We start from the raw sequence: 12,918 nt of genomic DNA, 5'->3' as shown, positions 1-12,918 counted from the left end.
GATAATTGGATTAGACAAATTGATGTTTATTATAGAGCGCAGAGTATCGACTCAGACAAGAGTAAGATTCAGCTAGCCAGCGTATGCCTCGGAGGCATGACCTTGGTATGGTGGGAAGGCAGGATACAAGCTGACATGAAGAAACATGGTAATATTCTTTCTGTCTGGAGTGAATTTGTTTCTACAATAAAAAAGAAGTTCTATCCACTAGCTTACATGCAGCAAGCCATGATGAGCTGGGAAACTCTTTGCCAATTGAAAGGGCAAAGTGTACAAGGTTAAATCCAAGAATTTAGGAAAAGAGCTTTGATTCTAGGAATTTATTTAGACTCACCTGAGACTCTGTTGAAGTACATAGGTGGTCTACACAGCTACATGAGGCACACTATCCTCATGTTTAATTCCACTAGTATAGATGAGGTATCTGTTCAAGCTACGCATCTAGAAGCTAGAGGAAAGAATGGGAACCCAGAAGTTGGGGGATCATCCAAGCCCATTGCAAGCAAGAATAAGGAGAAAAGAAAACAGAAATGGAAAGAGAGGAAGGCCAACACTGCACAAAAAAGCAAGTCTTCATGCACTCACTGTAAGAAGGATGGGCATGATGATGAGCACTGTTGGATCCTATATCCAGCGCTGAGACCTAAGAAGTTCAAGGGCAAGAAGAAGAAGACTACTGCAGCTATTTAGAAATATTTGAGGTCAGACTCAGGAGATAAAACAACAATTGCAGCCACATGTATAAAAGGTAAAAATTTTGAAGCATCTACTCGTAATTTTGCACAATCTACTAATAATGAAGAAAATGAGAGAAAAAGACATGAGCTTTTCCATATTCGAGTTATTTCCAAGCATCAAAAGATTGATACTTTGTTTGATAGTGGCTCACAAGTAAATTTAATTTCTGAAGCAATTGTAAAGAAGTTGGGATTACTGACTACACCTCACAAGAAACCATACCCATTAGGTTGGTTAAGTGATAAAGCACAACTACAAGTGACTAGACAATGTAAACTTAAGTTTTCTTTTGGGTCAGCATTTGTAGATGAGGTTGAGTTAGATATAGTTCCTTTGGATATATGTGGAATTGTTTTAGGAAGTCCCTACTTGTATGATAGAAAAGCTATTTTCTATAGAGCTGAGAACAAGTATCTCCTCATTAAAGATGGAATCGAATATATTGTAAGAGCTCATAAGCTCAAGAATAATTATACTCTCATAAACTCAGGGCAGATGAAACGAATTGTAAATTCATGCAAACAATTTTTACTGATGGTTGTAAAGGAAAAGAAACCTGATAAAACCAATGTATTTGAGGGCTATGATGCTAAACAACAAGATGATTTAGAAAAAGTTGTTTCAGAATATGATATCTTGTTTCAAGAACCTAAAGGTCTGCCACCTAAAAATGAAATAGTGCATGATATTAATTTGCAGCAAGATGCTCCATTGCCTAACATCGGAATGTACAGGTTGTCTGCTTTAGAGAATGCAGAAATCAAGAAGCAGGTGCAGGAGTTGCTCGAGAAGGGGTTCATCAGACCTAGCACATCACCATGTGGGTCTCCAATTGTTTTGGTGAAAAATAAAGATGGCTCATGGAGAATGTGCATTGATTACTGAGCACTGAATAAGATAACAATAAAAAATCGTTATCCCCTTCCTCGCATAGATGATCTATTAGATCAGTTAAAGGAAGCTGTTTATTTTTCCAAGTTAGACTTGCATAGTGGATATCATCAGGTCAGAGTTGCAAAACAAGATGCATGGAAGACTGCTTTCAAAACAAAGCAGGGATTGTATGAGTGGCTGGTTATGCCTTTTGGCTTAACTAATGCTCCTGCTACTTTCATGAGAATAATGAATGATGTGCTTAGACCTTTTCTTGATGATATTGTTATTGTATATCTGGATGACATTCTTATATTTAGCAAAACGGGGGAAGAACATTTAAAGCATGTCAAGCAGACACTAGATGTTTTGAAAAGAGAAAAACTTTATGTTAAACTCTCAAAATGTGAATTTGGAAAAACATCTTTAAATTATTTGGGACATATAGTAGGGGGTGGTGAATTGAAGATAGATCCCTCTAAGGTGGTAGTCATTGTAAACTGGCCTAAACCCAAATTTGCTACAGAAGTTAGAAGCTTCTTAGGAGCAGCACAATATTGGAGAAAGTTCATTTCTAACCTTTCCTTATTTGCAGCTCCCTTACGTGCTTTAACATGATTGAACAAGGTGTTTCAGTGGGAAGGCAAACAACAGAAAGCCTTCGACACCTTGAAATAAAAGATTAGTACAACACCAGTACTAGCACTGCCCGATCTTCAAAGACCATTTGAGATCCAAACGGATGCCAGTGACTATGCCATGGGAGCTGTGTTGATACATCATGGTAAACCCATATGTTATCATTCTGAGACATTTAATTCTGCAGTAGTTAACTATCCCACATATGATAAAGAATTGTATGCATTAGTACAGAGTGTGAAAAAGTGGAAATATTACTTAATGGGCAAAGAGACAGTTATGCATACTGATCATCAACCACTTCAATATCTACACTCCCAAACTAAGTTGCAGCAATCAAGACACTATAGATGGATGGGTTTTCTACAACAGTTTCATTTAGTCATCAGATATAAAAAGGGAATACACAATAAAGTTGCAGATATGTTGTCTAGACCAATTAAAAATGCATCTACTATACTTAAGCATAACTCAATATTGCATGAGAGCTACAATGAACAATATGCTCAAGATATAGATTTTAAAGATGTATATGAAACTTTAAGTCAAGGCAAATGAGTAGAAGAATTGGATTATCACATTAAGGACCAACTCTTGCATCATTATGGGAAGCTATGCATTCCACAAACTGAAAGAGTAAATATAATTCGAGAAGCACACACTTCTCTAATATCAGGTCACTTTGGGGTAAGTAAAATGGTTGCACAGCTGCAAAGATTTTGTTATTGACCAAAAATGAATGAGACAGTTTCTAGATATGTAAGAGGGTGTACCATGTGTGCTAAAAGCAAGCCCAGCCATAGAAAACTAGGCTTGTACACTCCACTATCAGTCCCTTCTCATCCTTGAGAAAGTGTTTCCATGGACTTTGTTGGAGGACTACCTAAATCTAGGAAAGGTCATGACTATTTATATGTTGTTGTGGATAGGTTCAGCAAAATGTGTATTTTGATACCTTGTAATAAATAGATTACTGTTGAACAGACTGAAATGTTTTTCTTTCAGCATGTATGGGTTCATTTTGGATTACCCACCTCCATTGTATCTGATCGAGATTCCAAATTTGTTGGGAAGTTTTGGTCAAGTCTGTGGGAATTGATGGACACCAAACTGAAGAAAAGCACAACCTTTCATCCATAGACAGATGGCCAGACATAAGTGGTCAACAGGACAATGATCTAGTTGCTCAGAGGCTATTGCAGTAAGCATCCCAAACTCTAGGATGAACAATTGTGTTATGTGCAGCATGCTTACTTTCGAGCAAAACATTCCTCTACACGGAGATCTCCTTTTGAGACCTGTTTTGGTTTCACACCAAGGTATCCCTTGGATTTTGTCTTTGGTAAAGACATAACAGTTGATGGACACAGTGATGTGGACAAGGCAACCAAGTGCATTGAACAAATCCAAGAGATTCACTGGGAAGTACAGGAACAGCTGGAAAAGAGCCAAGCCAAATACAAGGCAAGGCATGACAAGCGTCGGATGGAGCATAGTTTCCAAGTTGGTGATCAAGTCTAGCTGTATATTAGCAAAGACAGAATGTAAGGTGAAGGTAAAAAGCTAAAGCCAATAAGGTATGCACCTTTCAAGATACTTGAGAAAATTGGTGAGAATTCTTTTCGCCTTGATTTACAAGCTTACATGCACATCTACTTAGTTGTTAATGCAGACAACTTGAGACTATTTGAACCTTCATTAATTGAAGATCCCGAAGCGTAGAGTCAATTGCCTTCTATTGATGATCTGTTACCTGAATATCTCAATGAATTGCAGGAGACACAGTTCTAGATAGGAAGGTGAGGACGACGCGCAGGGGAGATGTTGAGTACCTCAGGATTGGACTCAAGGGTTCAAAGCCAAGCAATGCAAAATGGATGGAGATTGGAAAAGTGAGATAGCTATACCCTCACTTAGTCGATGCTTGAAAACCAACTTTTGGTGGTCCAAAATATTTTTTCAGTGGGAAGGCCGTGATCCGAATTGGATCCTTAAACACTCTTAAAGTTCCCTGAACTCTGAAAAACTCATATCGAAGTTTCAAAGTATTATGGATGTCGAAGCTTATTAGAAATAACTTCTGAACAATGGCAATTTGTTGTCAACATGGAACAATGAGGACCCTCGGTCAAAGCGTGCAGACCGTTGGCCCATGGTGATTGCGCACTAGCACAAATTGACAAATGGAAGGTCAAATCCAAAAACAAAGGCAATTTCTGATACGCGAGTAGCGCTAAAGCAGGGCGTCCCCCTCAGTGAAGGAAAGACCCCAAGTGCTCGGTCATGAGGAAAAGCATAAAACCGTATGGAAATCACCGATTCCATCAGAAGGCAGGTCCCGCACTAAAACTGGCAAGATATTGTAAAGACTTCAAGCGGTAAGTGGGTTCAACCGAGTCCCACCTGATGCCATACACTGGGTGACACACGTCCAGTGGATGAGACAGAAAACCGCTTACATCGCGCGGGTAAAGGTCATGCTACTTCACCGCGCGATATGGACAAAGACCGTAGGATCTGGAGGCTCCAGATCAACGACAGAGAAATGATCCATTGGATGACTGAATTTGACAGGGAAATAGGCTGATTCATATAAGATTTGAGGTCCGGCACGACCGATGAGTTGGCAGAGGAATCAGTTTTGCGGGCAATCTTGGAGCAACGGAAATAATGACCATTTAAAGAGAACTGACACTTAGTTCGTGAGAAAACAAGTGGCCACCTCTCTGTGAAGCGTTACACAACGATGATGACGCAAAGCAGGGGAATTCAAGTGGACAGAGGCAAGAGATCCAGAGAGCTGAGAAGTGGAAACGAACAATCAGGGAGCAGATTGGCTTTAAACCACGAACAGACAGAGCGGGAAAAGAGGCAGAGAAAGAGAAGCAGAAAGCCAAGAGGCAAGAAAGAAGTAAATTGCAGAGAACAAAGAAGCCGAGCTGACCTTCAGACAAAGGCAGCATCGGGTAGACAGAGACAGAGAGAGTCCGAGAGTCCGTGAACTCCAGAGAAGGCTTGAGAGGTTCATGCAACTCTTTTGTGTATACCTGTCAGGTATTGAGTACCAAATTGGACTCATACCACTGAGACCAGTTGAGGTCGAGATTTCGTAAGGGGAGTCTGTGTACTCTAGAGACTTGGGGAATCCATGTACAATCATACTGATCATCATCTGTTAAGTGAGACTCAAATTGAGCTCCTTATTATAAAAACTCTGCTTTAAGACACAATAGAAAGGCCACCACTGAAGGCTGGACCAGGAGACGTAGCCCAGGAGGATTGGGTGAACTCCTTATTAAATTTGTTGTGTTTATGTGCTTTCTTACTGTGTTCTCTTACTGTTTCAGTGTCTGTGTATTTCACAATCTTATCGATCTGTTGCATAAAATAACATAGGCACACCCCAGCACTTGAGTCTGTAATACCTTCATTATTTCTCTGAGGTCATTTACGGGTGATTTCAGATCACATTCCCACGATGAGAGAGATGACATGAGAATGAAATAGAGTGTTAAAAAATAAATTGCAGCTTTCAAAGACCGATAGAGGGTTTTTTGGAAAGTCGCAGGGGGGAGGAGGTCACAGGGGTCGAATGGAGTAGGGTGCGACCTAGCGACTGAGTAAGTTAATCCTTAGGGCACAAGTCACGTAGGTCACAGGTTGCAGAGGTCGCAAGGGTTGCGGGTCACATAGGTCACATGGTTTTTCCTATCATGACCTTAGACCGTGTGGCCTGTGTCTTGGGTGATCTGAGGAGATGAATGCAGTTTCAGAGGGGTATCTGCAACTCCCCAGGGGAAAATGTCTTGGCTTGTAGGGAAATAAGGTTAGCTAAGGGCCAGGAATGGACATGGGAGAAGCTTAAGGAGGTTCACCAGACTTCACAGACAGTAAGAGAGAATTTACAAAGAAAAAAGAGGTTAGGTTGTGGATAAAACCCCTCCAATTGGGAAATTGCAGAGTCGGGGATGAGGGGGATGACCTCTGGAAGAAAAACATGATTGTTGGGGAAGTGGAAAGGTCACCGAACTGTAGATGTCATGTGATTCTTCCAGTTGCAGAGCTTCCCTGCCTTTCGTGAGACCAAAGAAGCGTTACTAAATGAGCGGTAGAGGCCAATATAAATAGCTTTGGTCGCACGTGTGGAGTCGCATAGGTCTTATGGCCTGAGTTGGGGAAATGTGTGACCTTTAGGGTCGCTAGGTCACATGGGTCGCATTGGTCACATGGATGGGTGATGAAACCTCTACAACCTAGTGACCTACTGGTCGCATAGGTTGCGAAGGTCACGCATCTCATTAGGTTATCCTATGTGACCTATGAAACACCTCTTTTCAGCAAGATCACATGGGTCACATGAGTCGAAAGAGAGGGATTGGTCACATCATGGTGTTGCGACTAGGTGACTTATACTTGGTTAATTACTTGGCTTGAGTCATGAGAGAGAGACTTAGGTTTCTTTGTGACTCTTCTAACTTTTCGGGCTTCCAAGCAGACTCTAAGGATGGGTGGAAGTTATTGAAAAGGTAAAGGGGCTCTGAAAATTTGAAGAGTTGGAAATTTTGGAGGGGTTTTTGTAGCAGCTACAACAGGGTTATTGAGCTTGCCAAGGGTTTTAAACATTACATATGCTCTGTCATCTCAGGTATGGATCTACTATCCTATGGCGGATTGGATGTTGAAAAAAAATTTACGACATTTAGAGAAGGTACATTTATGACATCACCATGATACATTGTCTTGTGATGGTAAATTCCTGGGGGAAACAACACACTTGGCGATTGTCTTAGAAATTGCAAAGAGTTTGGATCTTATCACGTAAATGTTATATTTTGTTCGTAGTTATATATATTAACTCTATTAGTATTTCAGGGTGGTGAACAAGAGTTTCCATTATCTTTGGAAACTTTCTAGTGCAAGGTCTTCGTTTACATATTATTCTCTCAGTTGCTCGTTTTACTGTTAAGAGAAATTTTCCCACACTCTTGATTTTATGCAAAAATATTAGAGGGTTGGGCCAATTCATGTTCTAATGTTTGTTGTCAGTGTACCCATTACTTAGTCATCCTAAAGTTAGAAGTTTACCTGTGCACCTGTTGAAGCCCCGAAAATCGGGTCGACAACAAGGGGGATACCCGCCCGGTCCGGACCTTGGTTGGCAGCTCCTTATCCGTTTGGTATAGCGGGTTCGACTGGGGATAATTGGACCAGTTTCCCAATCTATGAGTGTGTGTGTGTAGAATTCGATGTTGCTGATCTAACAATTCCTATTTAAGATGTTCTAATTCTAATTTTAATCTAATTCTATGCTATTGTAATCTAATAAACAGCACATCTAAATCTATACTAACCCGGGATGTAATTTTTCTATTATGCGATCTAAAGAGATTTCAAATAACAACTGGTAATAAAGATCATTCAGCAATTATAAGAAAGGAAATCAATAAAGATGAACCACTTCGCATAAAAAGTTAGACGAAACAGTTGTGAAAAACATATCACATAATGAGCTATTCATACATTAAGCATAAATAAATAACTATCACCGTACATAAGTGCCAAATGATAACTCAGGCATTCATGCAATAATACATAAACAACTAAAAACTGTATATCACTTTAACATATAAGCAGAAGTGGTCAAGAGATAAAAGTACCATTTATGACTAGTCCTACTCATAAGCTTCAAGCAACAATGATTTTATCTATCCTTGCTCTAACATTCACTAAGAGTACAGAAGTGCAACATCAGTAGCAGATATCAAATGCAAACATCAACAAATCTTGATCCATTCATTCACCAAAACCTCGTCTGAGGGTGCAAAAGTGCATGTTCTGAGGACAAGTTTTTGATAAATTTCTGGACCATTCTCTAAATGCATGAGAAGGGTTTAAATACTACTAACTAAATAAATTAATTACACAGATTCAGGATACGGTTTAAATGACCGCCCTTTTTCTAAGCAAAACTATTTCTAAAAATTAAATCTAATATCTAACAATTTTTGCATTTGCTCCTTAATATTGCAAGCATTTAATATTTTGCCTAGGTAGAGTCGGCTGACTGTCTTCCACTTTTGGTTGAGCTAAGCAAACAGAAATGGTAAGAGTTGGCACCACCTTCTTGGCAAGATCGATGATATACTCGAGAGTCAGCCTCTGACTATGTGGATTTACTACGTATGCCCAGTAATAATCCAAGTTTAACTTGGTTAACCCTTGAATTGCTTCTGCCTTTTTCTCTAACTTTCTGTTTCCAATTTGTTCTTTACCATTGCTTTCTTGCATTTTTCGGGCTTACAAATGACTGAGCAGTTAGAGGCTTTGCTTTTTGAGCAATTTTCTCAGCGATGCGCGATTAGGCGCTAATCGCGCATCGGAAACTGCCTCCGTTCTTTGATCCGGGCTCTTCTGATGCGTTTTTCGCTTTTAGCACCTTTTTCTTCACTGGGTATAAAGCTTCAAAATTTGCAAAAATAATGCTTTCATGAGCTCTTGACCTTGAGTCATTAAACTGCCTGTTGATATCAGCATCATTCAATACTCATTCAACCATGGCTGTAAATGAAAGATCTGTAATGGATGGCTCAACAGCATTCTGTGAATCTGCGGCTCTGTTGCATGCGGTATCTGTTTATGAGGGCGTCTTTTCTCTGTCTTTGAACATTGGAGCGTTACCCTTTTTCCTCATAGCTTCCTGCACATCGCTTTGGGTAACTTCTATTTTTCGTTCCTGCAGTTCACAAGTGAGGAAAGAGTAATGACAATAAAAATCGACAAGAAAGACTTAAAATTTTATGGATGTACAAAAACATGCCACCTGATGTGAACTGACTCTTCGGAAAACACAAAACCATCTTTCATTAACAACTGTCATATAATTCATTAATTATCATTAAAGCGCGTATCCAGTTCTTGGTTTATGGAAAACTTCTCTTGAATATTGAGCTCGGAAAATTTGCGATGGAATGTTTCTGCGATATGTATCGCAGTATCGCATTTCGTTATTATCGCATTACCGTTGTTTCATCATGTTGTGCTATCACAAGGTTGCTTGATCGCTCTATCGCAAGGTCACGGATCGCAGTATCGCAATATCGCGGGTCGCAGTATTGTTATAATCGTTATGTGTCTTTCCTACAATTTTGCGATATGTGATATGCGATATCACATATCGACGATTTTTTAAGGTTTTCCAATGTGAGTGTTTATTAATGCATGCGATGCGATGGGGTTCGCGTCGCAATCTCGCAGTTTATCATTTTTACTCATAAGGAAATGTCCTATCCTTCTTTGCGCGATGCGATGTTTCTTTAAGGAGTAAAATACATGAGCCTTAATTGATTTTTTGAATTTTTACTAAGGGTCCCCACTTACCTAGTGTTATTGCTAATACTAAATAAGGAGGGGGGTTGTTGGTGGCCACAACAATTGGCGATTCACTTGGAAGAACCAGTTATCTCTTTTTTTCTATTGAATTTTCTAAACTTCCAAAACATAAAATTTTTCAGAAAATTAAACTTTATTATGGAAAGATAAAGTACATTATGCTCTAACCTGTCAATGATATTTTGTTTCAACCATTTTCCACTTTGATTATTTGCTTCCTCAGGCTAGTCCTTGTATTTACATCAATCATTACTTGGTCTTGTAAAGATAAAACAAAGTCTCCTCTGTAAACCAGTTTTAAACAAGCTCATTTGTCGTAGGTAGATCCTCTGCTGCCAGCAGGCGTTTATAGCCTCGACAGGGTTACCTGTGACCTAGCAATGATCCTGTATCCTACTTAAGGCAACCTACAACTTTCAGAGAAAAATCCATATCCACACTTATTGCTTGGATTTTCTTTTTTATTCTTAAAGAACAATGTCTTAGTTTGGTAGCCAAATTATGACATAGTCATTCACTTGATTTATAACTTTCCTGAAAAAACTGGCTCGTGATGAGACCTCTTGTTCTTCAAGATAAAGTGTATCCTTGGGTTGTTCCTCTGAAAGTTGTGATTTCCTTAGTAGGGAGGAAGTCATTGTTTCCTTAAGATAGCTCTGGACGACAATAATAGAGTTTTTGGAAACAGCTGTTCTACATAGAATCTTTATTTTGTTATTGATACCTTTCATTGTACTGAGATAAAAGAATTTCTTCACTAAAGATTGTTTTCATAAAACTTTTTGAAGTTGAAACTAGTATCATATCTGAGCTAGAGTCTTTAACTGTATCTATCAATAATAAAGATCAATTTTCCAAAAGATTTGCTATTTATACAAGCGAAAAGTTCAAAATCTAAAAGAGAATTGGTGTCTTTTTCGTAAATGCCTAATGTAACCACTCACAACTGGTTTTATTATGAAAAAGAAAGACAACTACTCTACAACAATAGAAGAATAATCTTCTATGGAAAATATTTCTTAAGAATTTGTCCATTAACAGGCAAAGGATCCCTCTTACCTGCTAAATCCTGTAACACAAACGTTGATGGACCTACAATTTGAAAAGGACCAAGCCACATTCTTTGAAATTTTGTATGTTTTCCCTTTTCTTCATGAGCCTTGTCCCATTTTAAAACTAAATATCCCATCTGAAAATCTTTTCTGGTCATTATGTTTGAATCAAAAGAGGATTTTACTAGTGCTTGATGATGAGCATGCGTTTTCCTAGCCTATTCTCGTTGTTCTTCTAATTTAATTATTTCCATTTGTCTCAGTTGTAAGGAGGAAGTGGGTACTTCATCAATGTATTGAACTAAAGACAAAGAGGGAATTGCTAAGTGAGTCGGAAGAACCACTTCTTTCCCATAAACTAAATTAAAGGGAGAAGTACCGATAGAATCCTTTTGCGTTATTCGGTCTTCCCATAAAGCATATATCAAAGCCTTGTGCCAATTCTTATGATTTTGGTCAACTGTTCTTTTAATAATCCTGATTAGGTTTTTATTTGTGGACTCAGCTAACCCATTGCCTTGCGGGTAATAATTGGCCAAATATTTAAGTTTGAATCCTCTTTTAAGTGCGAATTCAGTCATTGCATTTCCAGAAAAGTATGATGCATTATCAAACATTAAAGTGGATGGCAATCCAAACCTGGTAATTATAAATTGATCTATGAACTCAATGATATTTTCAGAATTAGCCGTCTTGAGCGGAACTACTTCTACCCACTTAGTAAAATAATCTGTTGCTGTGAGGATGTATCTATGCTGCTTAGAAGAGTGAGGAACAATCTCACCTATTATGTCCAATCCCCACTGACTGAAAGGTTGCTCGATGTTTACTGGTTGTAGTGGCAAGGATGGCTTCTTTTGTCTTCCAGCAGGAGTTTGACAGACTTGACATCTCCTCACGTAACTGTGCGAGTCTTTAAATAGCGTGGTCCAGTAATATCTTGTGCGTAAGATTTTATGTGCAGTAGCATCTCCAACATAGTGTCCGCCTTTCGGCCGATCGTGGAGTTCATGCAAAACTTTTTCAGCTGCAGATTTCTCAAGACATCTAAGAAGAACATAATCATAATTTACCCTAAAAAGAATATCATTTGTGAGCTAATATTGTTTGGCTTTCAACCTAAGAGCTCTTTTCTTAGTATGATCGAGGTGTGAAGGAGCATACCCGTTCTTAAGATAATAAATGATATCAGCGTATAATGACTCTGTATCGTTTAGGCTTACCTCGTACATTTGTACTTCTTCAGATGGAATTTCATAAATTTGCGATGCTCCAGCCAGCATTTTGCAGAAGCCTTGACCTCTTACAATGTTTGTTGGTTTAATCTCAATGTCATATTCATGTAAGGCAGTAACCCAATTGGCCCTTTTCTCACCCACATCCTTCTATACTAGAAGTTTCCTTACCGCTGGAAAGGCTACTATAACCTTAGTATGGGTTTTAAGTAAGAAAGGTCTGAAGTATTTGACCGCTTTGAAAACGGAATAAGCCTGTTTCTCCACGTTTGAATAATTTAATTCAACACCCTGTAAATTTGAACTGAAAAACGCAATTGGAGCTTCCGCTTTTTCTTGATTTGCTTGAGTGAGTATCGTAGCATATGACTTATCTGAGGCAAATGTGTATAAAATGAAAGGCTCTGAAAAATTCGGAGTTGCTAAAGATGGAGCATTAATAATAGCTTGTTTGATTAGGTTGAATGCTTCATGTTCATCTTGGCCCCATTTAAAATTTGAGTTCTTTTTAATCATGGTTTGCAAAGGAGACACGATTCGTGAAAAATTTGGAACGAATCTCTTTACAAAGTTGATCTGACCAAGGAAAGATTGCATGGCTTTTTTGTTGTGAGGTAGGGATATTTCAGAAATTTCTTTGATTATGTCGGGATCAATGTGAATACCGGATTTTGACACTATGAATCCTAAAATTTTCCCTTCACTTAGTGCGAAAAAATATTTCTTTGGGTTAAGTGAAATTCCATACCTTAAACACCGTTGAAAGATTTGTTTCAAGTCTTTGAGATGGTCGCTTCGCTTCTTCGAATACACGGTTATATCATCCAAATAAATTACTACAGATTTATTGACTAAACCTTTGAATGCGATATCCATGGCTCTCTGAAATGTGGCACCAACATTAATCAAACCAAATGGCATTTTTCGATATGCGTACGTGCCCCATTTAGTTTTGAATGTGGTTTTCAATTGATCATCTAGATGTACCAACA

Source organism: Pinus tabuliformis, chromosome 8 (genome assembly GCF_031772625.1).
Source record: "Pinus tabuliformis cultivar Carrire ecotype Pingquan chromosome 8, CPIR1, whole genome shotgun sequence".
NCBI lineage: Eukaryota > Viridiplantae > Streptophyta > Pinopsida > Pinales > Pinaceae > Pinus > Pinus tabuliformis.
Note: the sequence above shows the minus strand (reverse complement) of the source record.